Source organism: Mesocricetus auratus, unplaced genomic scaffold (genome assembly GCF_017639785.1).
Source record: "Mesocricetus auratus isolate SY011 unplaced genomic scaffold, BCM_Maur_2.0 Super-Scaffold_100004, whole genome shotgun sequence".
Classification (NCBI taxonomy): domain Eukaryota; kingdom Metazoa; phylum Chordata; class Mammalia; order Rodentia; family Cricetidae; genus Mesocricetus; species Mesocricetus auratus.
In genome coordinates, this window is record NW_024429189.1 from 40148554 (window position 1) to 40168603 (window position 20050).

Consider the following 20050-nt stretch of genomic DNA (forward strand, 5'->3'; position numbering starts at 1 on the left):
CCTGGCCATACTTGGAGGTACTGGAGATAAAGATTGCCTCTTTCTCACCAAATACCTCTGCTTCTCTTCAGCAAGGCTCAGAAGATGCCTGTTCTTAGCCACCAGAACGATGCTTGGCTCAAAGCACACAGATGCTCCGTGTTTGTGGGGACAACGAATCTGTGTCCTTCGGTGTCTCCTGTGGGACTTAAGATTTAATTTCACGGTTTTGAGTTGCTAGCATCATTTTTTAGAATCATCAAGTTTATTCCATTCATTGGCGTTTGGATTCCAATGATGCTTTTAAATGTAAGAAAAGTTATTATTTTTTGGGGGGGGGAGGTTAAGGTCTCATGTGTCCCAGACAAACCTTGAATAAAGTATGCAATAGAGAAGAATGACCTTGAACTCCTGATTCTCCTGCCTCCACGGCCCTAGTGCTGGAATTATAGGCATAGCAACACCCCTGATTTTAACATTTTAAAGCTGTTTGCATTTTAAGATGAAAACTTTCCCTCCCTTCAGCACACCTTAAAAGCAGCAGATGACAGGAACTATAGCTGTACAGGGATGGATCCATGTACATCTAAGATGTTTCGTAAATTCTAAAGTCAGAGGGAAAAGAAAAACAAGAGCTGTAAACAGACCCAGGAAATAGCATCTTGCTGTGTCAGGGGTGGGTACAGTCCTCATCTTACCAGGATATAATTTAGGCTCTGGAAACCCTCCTGAGCTTCTTTCTCCAACAAAGGAACAACTTGCAATTTACTAGGAGAGTGGCACTCACTACCTCCCTGGGTGTTTGCAGAGCAAGGCCTGGGAAGGCTGAGGAGATGGTAGGAGGAGCACATGGGGGTGTGCGCCTAGGAAGATGGGGTTTGCTGTAGTTCTCCACACAGCTCTCATAGTCAGGCATCTGTTGCTTGGGATCCCTGGCTGCAGCATCAGCCTCCTCTGTTCGCTGAACAATACCTCAAACGCTACCCTTTTTATGGCCTTCAGGAGATACCTTAGCTTCCTTGTGTTGCTTTCATGACCTAAGCAGTCAGCTTTGTCTCTAGCATCTAGATGCTTATGGAAAAATCTCTTTCCATCTCTCAGGTGGGAAGGATCTGGATCCCTCACGTCCACCGTCTTCTTCCTCAGTGTCTTGAAGGCAGGACTGGCTTTCTCATCTTCATTTCCTTTGTGAAGCCTATCATGAGGTATGGGGCTTTAGTCTTTTAGCAATTACAAGTTTCTCTTTGAATACAATGTGTACTCTAATGAGAAAACCAGAAAAACAGAGTTTTAACAAAAACAGAAGTCAATTTTTAAAAAACTTTAAAACATTTGGGAACATTTCCTTTAGAAAATCATTTCCTTTTTGTTTGTTTGGTTTTGTTTTTCAAGACAGGGTTCCTCTGTGTAACAGCCCAGGCTGTCCTTAAACTTACCATGTAGACCAGGCTGGCCTTGAACTCACAGAGATCCGCCTGCCTCTGTGTCCCAAGTGCTGGGATTAAAGGAGTGTGACACCACCACCTGTCAAAAATCGTTTACTTCTATACATCCTTTTATTTTAGTATTAATTTGCAGCTTGACTTTTGTTTTCCTAGCTCAGCTTGACACCAGGAGCATGTTACACATTAATAAGTGTTCTCAGAAGCACTTTGGATGTTGACTAATATTTAATCTATGAGAATTTGCTGCTTGCTTCCAACTTTCCACCTGGGGTAGATAGTTTAAATCTTGTGTCTTCTTTTTCTGTTTTCTTGGTATGAGCTTAAAAGTTAGAATTATTAGTTGAGGACCTAGCCAGCCCTCTTTCTCCCTCTCTACCAGCCCCACAGCTCTGAGAACTGCATCCAGGGACTCCCACAGGCTAGGCGAATGCTCTACCACTGAACTCCAGCCAAAGTTTACATTGTGGTAAAATACAAGTTAACATAAACTTCACTGGCTTAGCTATTTTGAAAAGTGTTATACAGTGGCATGAAGGGCATTCAGATGGGCATGGTGGCTCACGTCTGTAATCCTAGGGTTTGGGAGGCTGAGGCAGGAAGATCACAAGTTTGAGGCCAGCCTGGGCTACACAGTGAGTTCCAGGCAAGCCAGAGCTACATAGTGAGACCCTGTCTCAAAAAATGAAACAAAGCATTTAATAATTAGCTGAATGCCAGTTTGTCTGCTGCCTTATTTTCCGTGCTGTCTTTGTGTGTGTGTGTGTGTACGTGTGTATGTGTGTACGTGTGTACGTGTGTACGTGTGTACGTGTGTACATGCTCTTAACCACAGAGCCATCTCTCCAGCCCTTCACCAAGTCTTTGGCCTGCCCTAATCTGAGTTTTGAGATCCAGCTGTGAGTTTTTTCACTTTAGTCATTGCAAATCTTCATCAAGACTTTTATTTAGCTTTTTTATACTTCCTCTGTCTTCACTGACAATGACTATTTGGTAAGATAGCATTTGTGTATATTCTCGTTAGTTCTTAACACACAGAGGTGGTTTTTTTTCCCCACTTCTTTAAAATATTCAATTTAAAACTAGCCACGGCTGTTCATGTCTACAACTGTAGAAGTTGGCAGGTGGAGTCAGGAGGATTTGGAGTTCAAGGTTGTCCTTGTCCATATAGTGATTTGAAGAATTCAAGGTTAGCCTGGGCTACATGAGACCCTGCTATCCTCAAAAGAAATGTAAGCAAAGTGTTCTCACTTCTTTTAGGAATTCTTTCAGATTCTCTGTCAATGTACGTCCTTGTCATGCAGTTAGCCTCTCTTTCTGCTCCTCTGTCTGGGAGAGCCTTTTTTCGTCACCTGTCAGCTTCTAGTCTTTCTTTCATTGGGTGCAGTTGGCAAGCAGATCTGGGAAATCAGTCTCTGACTACTTTGGTTTCGAGGGTTGCTCTTGTCTTTGTAGGATTTGGTGTCTCTCTGTCACAGTGTTCTCTAAATGTTTGGTGGTCTGAGGCCCTGTGTTCTCTTCTGGTTTGAGAGGCCCAGAGAGTTCCACTGAGAATGAGTTCTCTCTAGAAGGGAAGGTGTGGGGCTGGGCAGTGCAAGCCTGGACATCTGCAGAAGATACTTTCTTTTCTTCTGGGCAGGGCCAAGGAGCAGACATTGTCTTGCTTCTTTGAACCAAATCCAGGATGTGGATAGCTCTGGGGCTTGTTGTCTATACTGCTTGTATGTTCCCATGGTGTGTGTGTGTGTGTGTGTGTGTGTGTGTGTGTGTGTGTGTGTGTGTAGGGCCACTGTTCTGTGTGCTATACTATATTGTCTCAGTGGTCTCTGACGGCAGGAGGCCTACACCCTTCTTTTCTGTACTCACTATCCATCTTTGTTTAATCTGGAGCTCCTTGGAGCCATCCCACCAGACAATTGTTCTCTACTGTCCGTTTTGGGCTCTTTAGTCTGATTATATTCGCTTCGTGTCCTTCAGGAATGGGTCATTGTTTCCAGAGGTTGACTTTCTCTGTCTTCACTATTCTAAGTTATTTACTTAAATTTTTTTTTCTGTCATTTCTAGGGCTAAAAGTAGTCTCTCTGCTCTGGAAGATTTTCTTCTCTCATTTCTCTGAGATTCTCTCACTTCTCCATTCTCCCATGATTTGAAGGAGGTAGAAAGGCAGGCCACAGCATGTAGCCAGTTTCTTCAGGTGATTTTTTTTTTTCAAACTCATTTGAAGTTTCCCCGTGGATGAAGGATTTAGAAAAGCTACCAGTTGATAACTAGAGGAGGTGATGGGGGAGGGGTAGTTTAGTGTTCATCCTTAACATCAAAAGTTGAGGATTCCACCTCAGGGTGTGGATTTGGACTTGACTAAAATCCAGGCTCCCCGCTCCCCAAACCATGGTCAAAGGCTACTTTGCCTCAGAACCATGTCTCTAGTGCTTACAACCTTGTTGTCGGAGAATTTCTGTGACTTAACCCTGAATGGCACCTCCTTAGCTCCGGGCACTGTTTTAAAGCTTTGCCATTTCAGGGAGTGGTCTGGGTGGGGTCACGTTCTAACTGCACCCTATAACGTTTCCCAAGTCCTGGCTGTGTGGATGGCGGCTGCTGTCTGCGGCTGGCTGCTCTGGCCAATGAGGGCAGCAGTCGGGTGGCTCGCGTTGAGAAATCTCTGAGTCACTGGCAGCCCCTGGCTGTGGTTTGCTCTGTAGGCCTCTGGGCTGGTGTTTCTGTGAAATCTTTCAAGTTCATTCCTGTCCCCTGGGCTCACCCTTTCACGAGCACTTGCTTGCCTTGCATGCCTCGAATGGCAAAAGAACATCAGCTCTGCGCGGCCACTTCCCAGTGACCGTTTCCTGCATTGGTGGGCTCTCAGGCTCTTGTGCATGTGACATAAGAATAAAATACTTTGTGCCCCTCTGAACGGGGTGGGGTGGGGGGTGGGGGAAACTTTGAATATTTAAATACAATAGTTCAGTAATCGGCATGCTTTTCAATTTGAGGTAAACGTTCTTTTGTTAATTTTTAAGGCAATGAAGTTGACTTTGAAACTAGCACCTCAGGGTTTTAATCTTATCACAGAACAAAAGAGCTCTGTCTCCCCAAAGCCGGTGGAGAAACATAGACTTCATAGTTACTAGGGGTGTGGATATGTGTATAGCATCTTTCATTTTATGTCCCAATAAAGTTGGCTGCAGGTTATTTGCCATAAAACTCATTTTATTTCCCCAAGCATGTTTGATATAAAATTAGTGGTTCTACAGGGAAGCATTCTCACAGAAAATGACCAGAGTTTGTGAGGCAAGATTTAGAAGCCTGGGTCTGGTGTCCAGAGCAGTCATTCGGAACCCACATCTCCGCACCAGGCATCTTTTTAGAAAACACAGGCACTTGGAATCTGCAGAGGTTAGAGGTGGACCACCTCGGCATTTGGGGATGTGAGCAAAAAAACAAAACAAAACAAAACAAAAAAACAAAAACGAAAAATCAAAAAAAAAAAAAAAAAAAGGGAAAAGGATGGGACTGAAGTGATGACTCAGAGATTAACACAAAGAGCGCTCTTGTAAAGGATTGGAATTTGATTCCAGCATGCAGCTCAAAATGCCTGGAATCCCAGCTCCACGGGCTTCTGATGCTTCTGCCTCCTTGGGCACCTGCACTCATGTGTACATCCCCTGTCCCGTAATTCAAATGGTTTAAAATAAAACTTTTTTAAAAAGTGAGGAAACCATACTCTGTGGACTCTGGAGGGAAGAGAGGAGCTAGGCTGGGCTGTTAAGCTGGTGCACAACCGTGCCCTCACTAAAATATCATTCAGCTTACAATGGTGAATTTTGTGGTATGCAAACTATAATCCAATAAAACTCTTTAGAGAGCCTGCCTGGGTACCACTGTAGACCCCTGAGTCAGGCTTTCTGAGGTAGGACCTCAGCAGTGTTTCCCACAAGTTCCCCAGGCGAGGGGCTTGCTGTCTTGCAATCTTGTTCATCTCAGCTCCGTTTTGCATCTGATTTGGTATTATTAATGTCCCCTGGTTCCATTCATTTTACTGAAAAATTTGTAAGGCAGTTATTAATTTTATCTGTGTGTAGACGCCCATTATCCAGTCTCCCATCCCCTGCTTCTCTTAACCGATAAGTAATCACAATTCCATATATCCTCTGAGAGTGCTACAAGATAATGTATTATTTTACAAACAACCGAGAGCAAACAGCTTGAAGGCACCATACGCAAAGTAAAGCTAAAAAGAGGAAACATGAGTTACCTTGATTCGATCAGTACATACCTTATTCATGTATTGAAACCCCATAAGCACATATAATTTAAGATTAATAACAAAAGAAAAAAGAAAAGAAAATCTGACCAGCCAAGGACCCTCCTCACCCCTAAAAGAAAGAAGACATAAAGACAAAAATGGCTGATGTATCGTGACTGCTGTGCTGGAAACACAGTCACAGCTTGCACGGACCACACATGCGGTGGTGACCCCATAGGGTGAGAGCATCGAATGAGGCAGACACCTTAGCTCCTGCAAGCACACCTGATGCTCTCATGAAGATGAGGCTGGTCATGACAAAGGCTGCCTTCTCAGAAGAGCTCCTGGCAATGGCTGACTAGTGACTCTCTGGTGGACAAATGGCTGTATCAGTTGCTGCTATTTTGAGAGAAATCCTAGCCTTTGCTCGTGTAGTAAGAGCTAGTTCCAGGGTAAGGTGTGAGACACTCACCACGTGTGCCCAGAAGTAGAAGGCGGCACCCAAACACTTGGTGCTCAAGATGTCTAGCCTTGTTGAAATTCATGATGCGCATGCCACCAGCTTTTTACATCCAAACAGGGTCCCCCTAGTGTCCCAGATGAGGCTTGGCTTGCAGTCATCCTCAGGGACACATCTGGCTCGCTCTCCAAGGAGGGCCTGATGACCAGGATTCACACTCAGTCTTGTTACTAGGAGATGTAAAATGTCTTTAAAACCCCAGGAGTGTGAACTGAGACCTGTCTAGATAATTGAGAAAACCTGTGTGGATGAACGAGCAATAGCTCCTAACTCCCGCCCCCCGCCCCGCCCCCGGCACAAGAGAGCAGTGGTGGTCTTCAAGACTGTTTGTGTTGTATTCCCCACACCGAGTCCAGTCTACTATTTCTGTTTCTGTGTACAAGTGTTCTGCCTGAACCTGTGTGTGAGTGTGTGTGTGTGTGTGTACCATATACATGCCTGGTGCTTATGGAGGCCAGAAAATGGCATTAAATTTGCTGGTAGAGGCGTTACAGTTATGAGCTACCATGTAGTTGTCTAATCCTCCTGTTGTCTTTGTGAGTGAGATAGGGTCTCTGCAGTGTCCCTCAGGTTGGTCTGGAGCTCATTTTGTAGCAGCACAGGCTGTTCTGTAACTCCCAATGATCTTCTTGTCTCAGCTTCTGAATGCTGTGACAGCTAGTGTAAGTGTGGCTCTTATGCCTGCCTTATTATTATTTTTTGTTATTGTTTTATTTTTTTTTCATGTCACGGTTTCTCTGTGCAGCCCTGGCTGTCCTGGAACTTGCTTGTAGACCAGGCTGTCCTCAGATTCAGAGATCTGCCTGTCCCTGTCTCCAGAGTGCTGGGATGAAAGGCATAAGCCACCACTGTCTGCATATGTATTTGTGCTTTTTAAAAACCACCTTCTGAAGAAGATGGACATGGTGGCATATCCCTGCAATCCCAGCCCTTGGAATGTATGAGGAAGTTAAGTCAGGAGTTCAAGGCCAACCTCAGCTAAAATGAGGGCTTGAAATTAGCTTGAGCTACATAAGACCCTGTATCAAAAAAACAATTAACTAGGGGGCTGAGTGGTTAAGAGCCCTGGCTGCTCTTGCAGGACTCTGGGGTTTCATCTCTAGAACCCACATGGCAGCTCCCAATTGTCTGTAACTCTGCTTCCAGAGTACCCAAAGCACGCGGTGCACAGACGTGCGTGCAGGCAAATCGCCCGCACACATAAAGTAAACATAGATCAATCTTTAAAACCCCAAATAGCTAAATGAATAAATAAGCAACCAAGCGACTAAATCAAGTCCATATTCTGCAAATCTGCCTCTGTTCCTGCTTCAGATCTGGAACTCTAATCTGATCCATGCAGGGCTGCATCCAGGGATGGACCCCGGCTTTCTCCCCTCAGGGGATGATCTCAGCACAACTCTACATTCAAACCCAAAATGCAGTTTAGGACTCGGAAAGAGGCCCTTGACGGTGAAAAACACGAGAGCCTCTCTTGCCTCACGGTAAATCGGTCCCTAGTGTTGCCTCAGCACTGCAGTGTCCTTCCGCGTCGCAGGCCACTCTCTGTGCTGGCTGTGTGTGACCAGAGACTTTGGGACTCTCGAGCTTCCAAAAGAGTCCCAGCTCTAAAAACAAAAACTCTGTGAAGCAGCGAATCGTTTAAGAGACTCACAGCATCAGACTGGCTGAGTTTGTAGCCTGCCTCCACCAAGCTAGTCTTGAGCCTCGGGCAGGTTAGTCGTCTTTTGCCCCTTTTCAGGCCATTTTTATCCCGTGAAATACTGTTGGGGGTGGACCAGCCGAGAGGTGTAACACAGTGCCTGCCAGCCACACAAATGCGTAACTGTGTTCCAGCTGGAGTTGCTAGTTCTACCCAGCAGAAATTTACTCTGCTTCCTTAAATGGAGAAGCGGTTTATTCTTCCATATATAGCTGGAAGAATTTACAGCATGTGTGGAGAGGTATGCTAGAAGCAGGAAGTGTGGGAGAAGGCGGGGGCGGCATAGAAGAAAGGGGGAGGGGGACCTAGTGGAAATAATCAGATCAGAACATCTGCGACTTGGCTGGGACACCATCACCACGGTTCTGCCGCGATTGTGCCTCTATGCTGCCAGTCTTTTCTCTTGAGATTCAAAATCGTTGGCGATCCTATTTAATGGGTTGAGCCCATTGTTAGGGAGAGGAGAACTTGTCAGCTTTTGCTTCAGTGTTAGAAGCTGGAGTCTCTTATTTGGGAGCAGGCCACTCACTTTGGGAGAGGGGTTAGGATGCTAGCAAAACTGACTCTCCAACCATACTTGTGTGTTGTGATAGCTGAATGTCTAGTAGAACTGAGCTGCAGTGTGCTATGCTACCAGTAGGTGTCGCCCTTTAACAAGCGTGACCTTCCCCTCCTGCTGAATTCCGCATTTCCCCAGATTCCAAATGGATGGTCAGTTCTTGAGCCATGGAAAATGGGTTCAGTTCTCTCAAATGAAACCTTGCTGCCGACTGTTTCTGTTACTCTAGTATCGTCACTTGTCTGACAATAGTAAGTTAAACTCACAGTCAGTTTAGAGGTTCGGTTCGCTGTCTTTTTTCATGGTCTGCTTTCGGGATTGTGGTATTATATTGCTTCTACCAAAATATTATCTTCTGAGAGCAGTGTTTTCCTAGGACATGACAGAACCAGGGGGAGCAATAAAACATGCCACTCTCCAAATGGTTAGTGTTATCCTTCCGCTTATGACACTGATGTGAAGAGTGTCACTTGGTATTGTCCAAAGAGCAGTTACACCGCAGGTTCCCTAAAGTCAGGAGCTCCTCCTTTCTTTTAGCAAGGGACACTCAGCTAGGTTCACAGGTAGTTTTTGAATGGCGGGTGAATGAACTTGCCTGCTTGGCTTTGATTTTCTAACACCCACACACTGAAGCTGTTGAACTTAGATCCCCGGTTGGCTGGTGTGTGAGCCTTCTGTGACTGTAACAGAATACTTGAGATGGACAAGTTTTAAAAAGGGGATGGCTTGGGCTCACGGTTTTGGAAGTTTTAGTCCAAGATTAGTTTGTCCTGTTGCTTTAGGAAGCAAAGGTACATGGCAGAGGACTCTCCGCCTCATGGATGACGAGAGAGCAAGAGAGTGAAATGTTTCTTTTTTTAAAATAGTTTTTAGTTGGGCAGTGGTGGCACACATCTTTAATCTCAGCACTTGGGAGGCAAAGGCAGGAGGATCCCTGAGTTCAGAGCCAGCCTGGCCTACAGAGCGAGTTTCAGCACAGCTGGGGCTATGCAGAGAAGCCTTGTCTCAAAAACCAAACAAAAAATTTAAGCTTCTCTATATTTTTAATTGTTGTGTACAAATGTTTTTCTGCATGTAGGTCTGTAGGTCTGTGCACGACATGTATGCAGTGCCTGTAATGGCCAGAAGAGTGTTATGATAACTCTTCCCACCTGCTGGGTCCCACAGCCACATCAACCCCAAATGAACACTCAGAGACTTATAGTAATCATAATACTGTTGGCTGATGACTAGGGCTTCTTATTGGACAGCTCTGTCTTAATTATTAACCCATTTCTATTAATCTAAGTATTTCTTAATGGTTTTCTCTTACCAGAGAATGCCTTACTAATGTCATCTCTTCCTGGGAATCACATGAGGACTCCTCTCTGCTTATACTTCCCAGAATCCTCCTCATCTCCTAGATCCGTCTATCTTGCTGTCCTATTGGCCACAGTGTCTTATTCATCAATCAATAAGAGAAACATATACAGAATAACATCTCCCATTAGAAGAGGACATCAGATTCTCTGGAACTGGTTTTAGAGGGTTGTGAGTTGCCATGGGAGTGCTGGGAACAGAACCCGGGTTCTCTGGAAGAGCAACTGGTATTCTTAACCACGAGCCATCTCTCCAACTCTCCTGCAAAGGAAATCTTAACCAATACCCACAAGTATATGAACTGGATTTGCATTGCTGCAAAGGATGGCTTAAAAGGTTTTCTTTTGAAGTAGTAATGACTGAGCTTTGTAACATGGAGGCCTGTCTTTCCTTTGCTTCACTAGAGCAGCAACAGGCTCTTGATTCAGAACATGCTCTGTGGCTTGGTTTAACTTGCAAGTTAGAACTGGAAGGTGACACTTTGTGAAGATGCCAGGGCCTTGAACGGGTCATCAGTTTTTGCTTCTTGATTATCAACTCTTACCTCTAAATTCTGAAAGTTCAGAGTAGAAAGCTTTGTGGCAGAATAGGCAGAAAACACACACACACACACACACACACACACACACAAAACCTTCCTTGCTTTTATACAATTTGTTGCTGGGATTAAATAAAACTTGCAGTCCGATTAATCTGGTCTACACTCTGTGATTTTGTGTGCTGTTGGAGACAAGTTGAAAACAGAAGCCCAGTCTACAGTGAAGATGCATACATGAGTGAATTTCACACATGCTTCCTTCTTTCCTTTTTCTTTTTTTAATTTAAATTAGAAACAAGCTTATTTTACATGTCAATCCCAGTTCCGTCTCCCTTCCCTCCTCTCCTGTCTGCCACTTATCCCCTAGCCCTTCCCCTTTCTGCTCATCAGGGAGGGTGAGGCCTTCCATGGGGGATCTTCAAAGTCTGTCATGCCATTTGGAGCAGGGCCTAGATCTTCTCCCATGTGTCTGGGCTGAGAGAATATCCCTCTGTGTGGAATGTGCTCCCAAAGTCCATTTGTGTACTAGGGATAAATAGTCAGTTTGGAGGCCCCATAGATTAACCAGACCTCCAAACTGACATCCTCATTCAAGGGGCCTGGGTTAGTCCTATGTTGGGATCGGTCTGGGGTTCATGAGCTCCCCTTTCCTTTTCTTTTTAAAAAATGATTTATAGATCTTTGTTTTATATGCATTGGCGTTTTTGCCTGCAGTATGTCTATGTGAGGGTGTCAGATCTCCTGGACCTGGAGTTACAGACAGTTGTGAGTTGCCATGTGTGTGCTGGGAGACCAGCCAGTGCTCTTAACCACTGAACCATCTCTCCAGCCTCCAGCCTCCCCCACCCCTTCTCTTCTTTTTGTCTTCTTCTTCTGGCAAGGTCTGTCTATGTAGCCCAGGGTGGCCTTAAACTAGAGATCTTCCTGCCTTACTCTCCTGAGTGCTGGGATAACAGGTGTACACCATCATTCATAGCTGAACATATATTTAATAGCCAAACCAATATTCTAGATGTTATTTTCTTTCTCTCACTGGAATTTGCAACATTTGTACTGTTAAGTTTTCTCCTAGCATTAGCAGTCTTATTTTTTAATTTATTTTATATTATGTGTATGAGTGTTTTACATGCATATATGTATGTGTACCATGTGCATGACTAGTGCCCTGGGAGATTGGAAGAGGGCATTTGATCCCCTGGAACTGGAGATATGGATGGTTGTGAGCTATCATGTGGGTTGGGAATCGAACCCAGCTCCAAGGGCAGCCATTTCTCTAACCACCAAGTCATCTCTCCCACCCTGACAATTGTATTTTAAACGAAAGTCATTTCCCAGAGGCTCCAAGTGTCATGCGATAAGCTGAAGGCCTCTGTGCCTGGATGAATTCCTGCTCCCCATGCTGGCTTCCTCTGGACTTCTCTCTGCAGCTCTAGTCCTTATGGAAGCCAGGCCCCTGGCTTCTCTCGTTTGTAGCCATCTTTGCTCTAAGAAAAGTCTTTGTGCTTCCCTTGTCCTTGGTAGTCAGTGGGATGCAGTGGTCCAGTGCTGTGGCTCTTACCTTGGTTGAAGTATTCACCTTCTCCTTGCCCTTTGTCTTCTCCATAAAATAGGGTTAGCAATGATTCCTGCCTCACGGGCTAGTAGCAGCCAGTTGCATTTGTACGTGGAAAGTGCTTTGAATGGCACTTGGCACCGAGTTCTGCTTAAGCATTCTATAATAATAGAACAATGATAATTATCAAAATTGGGGAAAAGCCATTACCTGAGAGATACGATTCTTGTGATTGTGTGCTCAGTTATAAGATATGATGCCTGATCGTCACATCTGTTTATTTGCTTTGGGTAAGGGGGGGCACCAAAAAGGAGAAGGGCTGGCTCAGTGGTAAACACGTGTCGTGCGAGAGTGGGAACTGGAGTTCTGGTGCCCAGAGCCCACATAAACTGGGGGGTGGGTATGGAAGCCTGGCCGGGAACCCTTTGTTCGGCCATCCCTGCAGCTAACCCACCTCCTTTGAGCTTTTCCTTAAGGTTGGGGTTCCGCTCTAGCCTGCTTGCCTGTCTCTGCTTCATTCTGGACTCTAATGATGCCTAAGAGATTGCTGGTGGGAATGAAGTTCCACAATGTCAGAAAGGAAATCCACTGTGTTCCCTGAGACTGGCCGTTCCCCGTTCCTGGAAGGCTCCTTCATCAGGGGTCTCTAGAGCTCCTGTCTTCACTTCTTGTAAGCCTTTTCCTGGTTTAAATCGGGTTTGAGGGCCAGCCAGTTGTTGGGAGCTATAGTGACTTGTTGTATAGTAGCTTGGAAATCACTTGCCAATCAACACACCCTTTTGGCATGTATAGTGGTTTTGCAAAATATATATAAATTAAAAAATTGTTGCATGAGAAGACCCTGTTGGTGGGTGTTTCTGTGAGCTCTAGCCATCTGCTTCATCATAACTCAAGGGGCAGAGGTCTAGACAGCCGTGTAATAGCCATGCAGTCTGCTGCCAGCTGTTTGGGTCATCATACCATCCCACCCCTTGAGCGTCCCTCCTCAGTAAACAGTGAGTTGGGGCATGGAGGCTGATGGATGAGGGTGCATGTGCGACCTCAGAAACCTGCCCTGAGAGTGAACGCCAATGCCTTGTCACAGACAAATGTTTCCACCCCAGAGGTTCTGGAGCTCTTTGTCATCTCCCATTGTACCTTTATGGAAGGATTCAGTGACTGAGACAGGTTGAAACCAAACACTTAGTCTGATGTCGTCCTCCACCTTCTTCTACTTTCTAATGGGAGTCCTACAAGATTTATCTCAGTATATTGATGCTTCCAGTGACATCTTCTAGGTGCGTGAATCCTCAGAAGAGTGGGAGATCGCTTCTACAATACTCACAATAGGAATAGTCTCAAGATATAGCCACATGGATATCTTAAAGGACTCCATTCCATCCCTACTTTGCATCTTATTTTCTCTGGGGGGAGGAAGACATTGAGGACACCATTCCCATGGACTTTGCCTTGCAATGATTTGGAGATGGTGGGAGGATCTACCATCTGTTCACTTCTACAGGCACATGGAGAAGTAGCACAGGGATTGTAGCACTTTCCTAAGTGATGCTCATGAAGGTTTTGGCACCTAGTCCTCGGCTTACCAGGAAGACTTTGCAATAGAAGGTATGTTAGTTACTTTTCTGGTGTGGCAGTCATCTTGATAAAAGCAATGCAATGGAGAGAGGTTTGCTCTGGCTTATGGGTAGAGAGTAGAGTGCAGCCGGGCATTGGGGCGCACACCTTTAATCCCAGCACATGGGAGTCAGAAGCAGGTGGATCTCTGTGAGTTTGAGACCAACTTGGTTTACATAGCAAGTTACAGGACAGTCAAGGCTATACAAAGAAACCGTCTTAAAACTCAAAAGCAGAGAGAGAGAGAGAGAGAGAGAGAGAGAGAGAGAGAGAGAGAGAGAGACAGAGACAGAGACAGAGAGAGAGACAGAGAGAGACAGAGAGAGACAGAGACAGAGAGACAGAGAGGGAGAGGGAGAGGGAGGGAGGGAGAGAGAGAGAGAGGGAGAGAGAGAGAGAGAGGGAGAGAGAGAGAGAGAGAGAGAGAGAGAGAGAGAGAGAGAGAGAGAGAGAGAGAGAGAGAGAGAGAGAGAGAGGAGGTCCATAATGACATAATGGTAGGGAAAGGGCATAGCAGGCGCTTGAGGTGACTGGTTACAATGTGTCTACAGTCACAATGTGTCTACAGTCACATTGTAACCAGAGCAGAGGGAATGAATGTTGGTGCCCCGCCCACCACCTTTTTCCTGGTTGCTCAGACTTAGGGAGATGCTATAGTCTTCATGCAGCGTGGGTGTTCCCCCATCAGCTAAATCCCTCAAGAACTCCCTTACAAACACCCAGAAGTGTGTCTCCAGAATCCAGTCACCCAGGTGTGTTTTTAAATCCCAGTCACGTGAAGAAGATTGGCCAACACAAAAGGAGGGGTACATTCCCAGCCAGGGGAGAGGTCAGATGTCTATTTCCCCTAACCTCGGTAAGGAAAACAGCCTGATCCTCACTAGGCATGCATTCACATCTGCAAGTCAAAGCTGAACTCCGAGAAGATGATGCTTCTGAGGGTCAATTTTTGACTTTTGACTCCAGAACCAATGCTCAGAGCGAAGGCTGACAGAGCCACGAATGATGCTCACATTGTGAAAACAGAATTGAGGAAGGAACAGAGTTTCTCTCCTGGGATGGCAGCTTTTAAAGGGAGGGGGAAAAAAAGATAGTCCAACAGCCTGAAGATGGAAGAGGCTGCAGATTGATTGGTAGCTCCCTTTCCAAAGACGCTCACGGAAGACGGGGAACTCGGGACCCTGGCCAGATGTTTCCTCCCGGTGGCAAGGTGTGCCCGGTGTAGCTCCGAGCTTCCCGACATGTCAGTTTCCACTTCACGCTCCTGCTGACCAGTTTTACGAAAGTGCTGGGCCTGACATGCTAAACCTAAGGGAAGCAGACGCCACCGTGTAGGGACACGAGAAGGCCAAGCGGGCAGAGCTAATATGCTCTGAGAAGTCAGAATCAACTGTTTTTCTGGAACGTGGAGATTTTCTAGCTCCTACCAACCTTTTCTCATGCACTTCTACTCATCCTTGCTAAGGCTCTCATTTATTTTTGTATTGCAAGTTGATTTCTTTCAGCCTGGGGTTCAAACTCCGCTTCACACACAATAGGCGAGCGCGCTCCACCGCCGAACTTCATCCTGAGCCCCAGCTGCTACAAAAAAAGCAAACCAAGAGAGTGAGGAGCAAAGGCTCGGTCCTCTTTGCTCCTTCTTTTTCCTAGCACCATGCTCTTGGATGGCGCAATAGTTACCCAGTGAGATGAACTCCATGAGAAAGGCCTGGGCCGGAATAGAAGGCATTTGGAGGAGCTTGAAACCAGGGTGGATTTGGACCAGGGCCATGGGAAAGCTGGGAAGAAGTGAGTGAGGTGAGCCTTCGCAGAGTATGGAATGTTCTAAATAAAATCATAGAGGTGGATTTACACAATAAGCGACCACAATAAGCGACGACAAAGAGTGACGGATGGGGCAGAGTCTCAGAGACAGAGAATTTGACTGAGAGAGCACGCGAGCAGGGGGGAGCTAGAGCGAGCTCCGCCTCTGCAGGACCTGGTCATTTCACATGTGGTTCATGCTCTCCAAAGTTTCTGCCTTTCCTGTACACATCTGTTGCCCTATCCATCAAGAAATGGCGTCTAGTGGGCACGGTAGCACACACTTCTAATCCCAGCACTCGGGAGCAGAGGCAGGAGGATCTCTGTGAGTTCAAGGTCACTTGATCTCCAGAGTAAGTTCCAGGATAGCCAGGGCTACACAGAGAAACCCGACCCCCCCCCCAAAGAAAACAAATTAAAAAAAAAAAAGGAAAAAAGAAGTGGGGTCAACTCCAATCTTCCTTAGGAAGTTTATTTATTTGGTCCTGGGGATTGAACCACAAGGTCTTACACATGCTAGACAAGTGCCCCTATTCTTTGAGCTGCACCACTAACCCTTGGGGTTTTCCTTAAGACAGTCTTGCTGTATAATCCAGATTGATGTCAAACTCAGGCTATTCCTGGCTTTGTTTCCCAACTGCTAAGACTCTGCCATCATGTCTAGCTATGAGGCAACTAGAGACATAAAGCTTAAAAATGCAGATGCCTAGCCTAGACACCGGTCTGTCTCTATCCTTATCTTGCTACAGAGGTACGTCTAGGTTCTTTTCTTTGCTATTCCATTCTTTTCGTTTGTGTATTTAGACAGAGTCTCACCCTGGCCTAGAACTCAATATATAGCTTGTGGTGGCCCCTAACTTGCAAAAGTCCTCCTGCTTCAGCTTCCTGAGTACTGGGCTTATAAATATGGCCCACCACACCTGGACAATTACTTGATATTGTTAAATATTTCAGCTTACTCTCAGAGCCATTGGGGACACAGGAGACCTCAGTTCTAGGCAATCTTTGACTTTTAGGCTTTGGCTTTGGCAAATCACTTGAGGACAGTTGTATGACTCCCAGTCACAAGGCAGTGGAGTAGAACAAAAGGATCAAACACAGTGCTTAGAAAACAGCAGGGCTCAGGGCTCACTCTTCTTGTACTCTCTAAGGTGAGTGTTTTGAGTGGAATGTATGAAGTCATTTTAAAAAAAGCCAGGCTTGCAACATTCCAAATAGATTCTCTAAGTCATAGGCGCAAAGAGTTATCTTCTTCTTCTTCTTCTTCTTCTTCTTCTTCTTCTTCTTCTTCTTCTTCTTCTTCTTCTTCTTCTTCTCCTCCTCCTCCTCCTCCTCCTCCTCCTCCTCCTCCCCCTCCTCCTCCTCCTCCTTCATAAGTCCTGCTGGAGAGAAGGGAGTGTAAGCAGTAAGAGATGGATCAGGGAGGGGTAGCAGGAGGAGACCCCTGCCCCCACCCACAAGGTCCAGCGTCTCCATGCTGACTCAACAGTTACTTGGCTAATCTGAAGGCTGCATGTAGACAGACATCAGATAATTACAAGGGGAAACATTGACTTTGGGACATGATTTGCCCAGATTGACTGTCTAGAATGAATCTAATTATTAGGATAACTAGCAAACCTTCATTTCACTTGAGGCTAGGGACTTACGGCTGGTTTCATGTCACAGGAAGCAATGTTTATATCTCTGGTTAGAGCAGTGAGGACTCCCCCCATTAAGTCTTCCTTACTGACTATTTGGAGGGAATGCTACGTGCAATCTTCCAGCCCTCACTCCGTCCCACAGGAGGAGGTATGCTCTTCACGGCCCCACAGGCATTTAGTTATGGATTATTTAGCACTACCACATATTTAAAGGCCCCCTCCCACCCACCCGCCCCCACTCCCGGTTCCCAGTTTCATTCATTAGTGATGGGAGGAAGATTGTGGACTACGGTCCCAGTCTTCATAAAAAAAAAAAAAACGAGAAAGGAAATTGGCTGGCCTCTTATTTATTCATCTTCACTGACTTCCTAAATTTTCCAAATTACCTACAGGGTTGTATGCCCACCAGGGTGGTTAGCATTCTATTGATGTGGGAGTCCATTTCCTGCTCACCAGGCCTTACGGGAGTGCCACACAGCTTTCTTTAAATGAGCCTCTCGGAGCAGCAGCGCAGCTGACAGCAGCGTGCTGATAGGACCTGGCTGACTCCCATTCACTGGGCTACCTGTTCTCTGGTGTTAAAATGGCGGCCCATTATCCTAAGGGTGGGAGAAAGCCCTGCAGAAAGCATGAGAATAAAGTAACTGCAGTGTATTGTTCTCAGGGCAAAGGGTTTCAAATCTAACAGCACAACAAAAGAGTGGAGAGAAAGTGCTTTTTGTCACCCTGGAGGAAAAAACCTCCCTCTTTGCCAAGACTCCTCTCTTCTTGGAAGGGATGAAGGGCTTTTACAGGCTAGAAAAAAAGGAACAAGGAAATAGGGTTTCATTCCCGTGTCGGGCCCTGCTATTTCTCAGTGGGCACAGAAGGGCACTTGTACACACTCCGTCAATTACAGGAAAGACACATTTACTAGCAGATTGTGGCGCGCTTGGAACAGGTACCTAACCTTCCTTTCCCTCCAAATGGAAAATGACAGTTTGGTAGAGGGGGACCAGTTCATTCTGGCAGGACAATGCTAGCTGTGTTGCAATTCTTATTGTAGTCTTACTGCAAATCACCCGCCCTTAATGGTGAAAGCCTTCCTGTATAGACTGTACTTAATAAATTGGGACAAGGAGCTGGAAGGTTCCGGATTGTGAGGAGGTCTGAGATCTAAATCCAAATTCAGATCTTCAGGGTGGCAAAAGGCGATAATTTAGTTCATGTGAAACAGTGTGATTTCCACACCCAGTAAGTCTCACGCTACGCACACATGGTGATCACCTGCAGGGCTTGTTAAAACACAGAAGGAAGGACATACTCATGTTGACATCACAGACTGGTGGTTCACAAAGTTTGGTACGTAGCAGAAACACGTGCAAGTCTGGTTAACTCTGCACAGCTCAGCCGTGTCTCCCACGACCACCACTTCAGTGCGGAGTCTGGGACAGAGCCTGAGGACATGCATTTCCAGCCAGCTCCCAGGAGATGCCCAGCCCCACATTTCTGAGCCCTGACAGTGCAAGGCTGCCCAAAGAGCCTGACACTGAGGCTGTGGAGGTGGCCCAGTTGGTAGATTCCTTGCCATGCCAGCATTCGGGTGAGCAATTCCAGTGCTGGGGAAGCAGAGGCCCATGGGGCCCCTGTGACTGCCTGACAATCCACCCTAACCCATTTGGCAAGTTCAGGGCCTTATCTTAAAAAAAAGTGTCTGTACCTGAGGAATAAAAGACACTCAAGACTGTCCTCTGGCCTACACACATACACACATACACACACACACACACACACATACGGACATGGACACAGACACACACCATCTAAAACTCTGCCCTGATTATATCAAACCTGAAATAATAAAGCAATAAATGGGGTGTTAGGGGGCTTCATAAGACCAGCCTATGTTGACCAGGCATGGACTCAAGTTCACATCTGGATTCCATTTGTTAAAGACATCTTGACAGAAAAGATTCTTTTGTATGCCCAGCAGTACAAATTGGTACAATATTTCAAAAAGGCCATGTGTGATAAAATAATTTTTCTTACCTTAATTGTCCTTATGCCCTGATTTGTTTGAATTTACAAACAACTTACTTGTAAGTAGGATTGAATCAGACAAATATATATATATATATATATATACATATCCATATATATATATGAAACCCAGGTGGGCAGAGGTGTCAAGGAACTGGCTATATGTCACTGCAAACAGTACAGGTGTCATGGGATGATGGTGGAGGGAGAGGACTCCGAAGTCTCCTTCTGCCTGTTCCCTTGTCACCTGAGCGGCCGTTAGCCCTGAGTGTTGGAAGAAGGGTACTCTGGGAGAATCTGCACAGTCTCACCAGGCCAGCGGTGATGGGTCTGGACACAGTGCAGTGTAAGGAGCTGATGTATCCTGTTGAATTGTTGGATGGGTGCCACATGGACCTGTGGACCTGCCTGTGTGACCGAGTGTGTGGAGACGGACACTCTGGTAGAAGAGGACATTATGAGATCTGGCAGCTGAATTGCACAACCCCTTCCCCGGGATTTCACAGAGTGCCTTGTCTGGTTGATTGGGAGGCCAGCCAACTTGCTGTCTGCCTCTGAGTGTGGGCGAGGAAATGGGAGGAAAGAACGGCCTGATGAGACGGGAGGACAAAGAGATGCCACAAAGAGTGAGAGAACTGTCGAGGGCCGCGGGGGAAAGGCGAGGGAACGCCAGTGTAAAAGACACAGCGGACGTGTGTGGCTTTCCTGGGATTGCTCTGGGGTCTTCATCCTCAGACGCATGCACCTGCATGTGGCCCAGGGGAGGCAATCCCCAGGGTACCTCTGTGGGGGTGGAAGGTGGAAGGAGCTGGTCCAGTTGAAGGTGTGTGTGTGTGTATGGATGCGAGTACATGTATATGTATGTAAACATACCTTATGTATGTACGTTTATATATGTGTGTGTGTGTATGTATGTGTGCGTGTAAAGATGCATGTATGTATATGTGTGAGTGTGGGGTATGTGTGGGTAGGTGGTGGGGAAATCAGAGATCCCACCCCTCTTCCATGAGGCTGTTTGCAGAATGTCTACCACATTGGACTCCAGAAGACCCAGGGGGGACCCTGAGCTCTAGA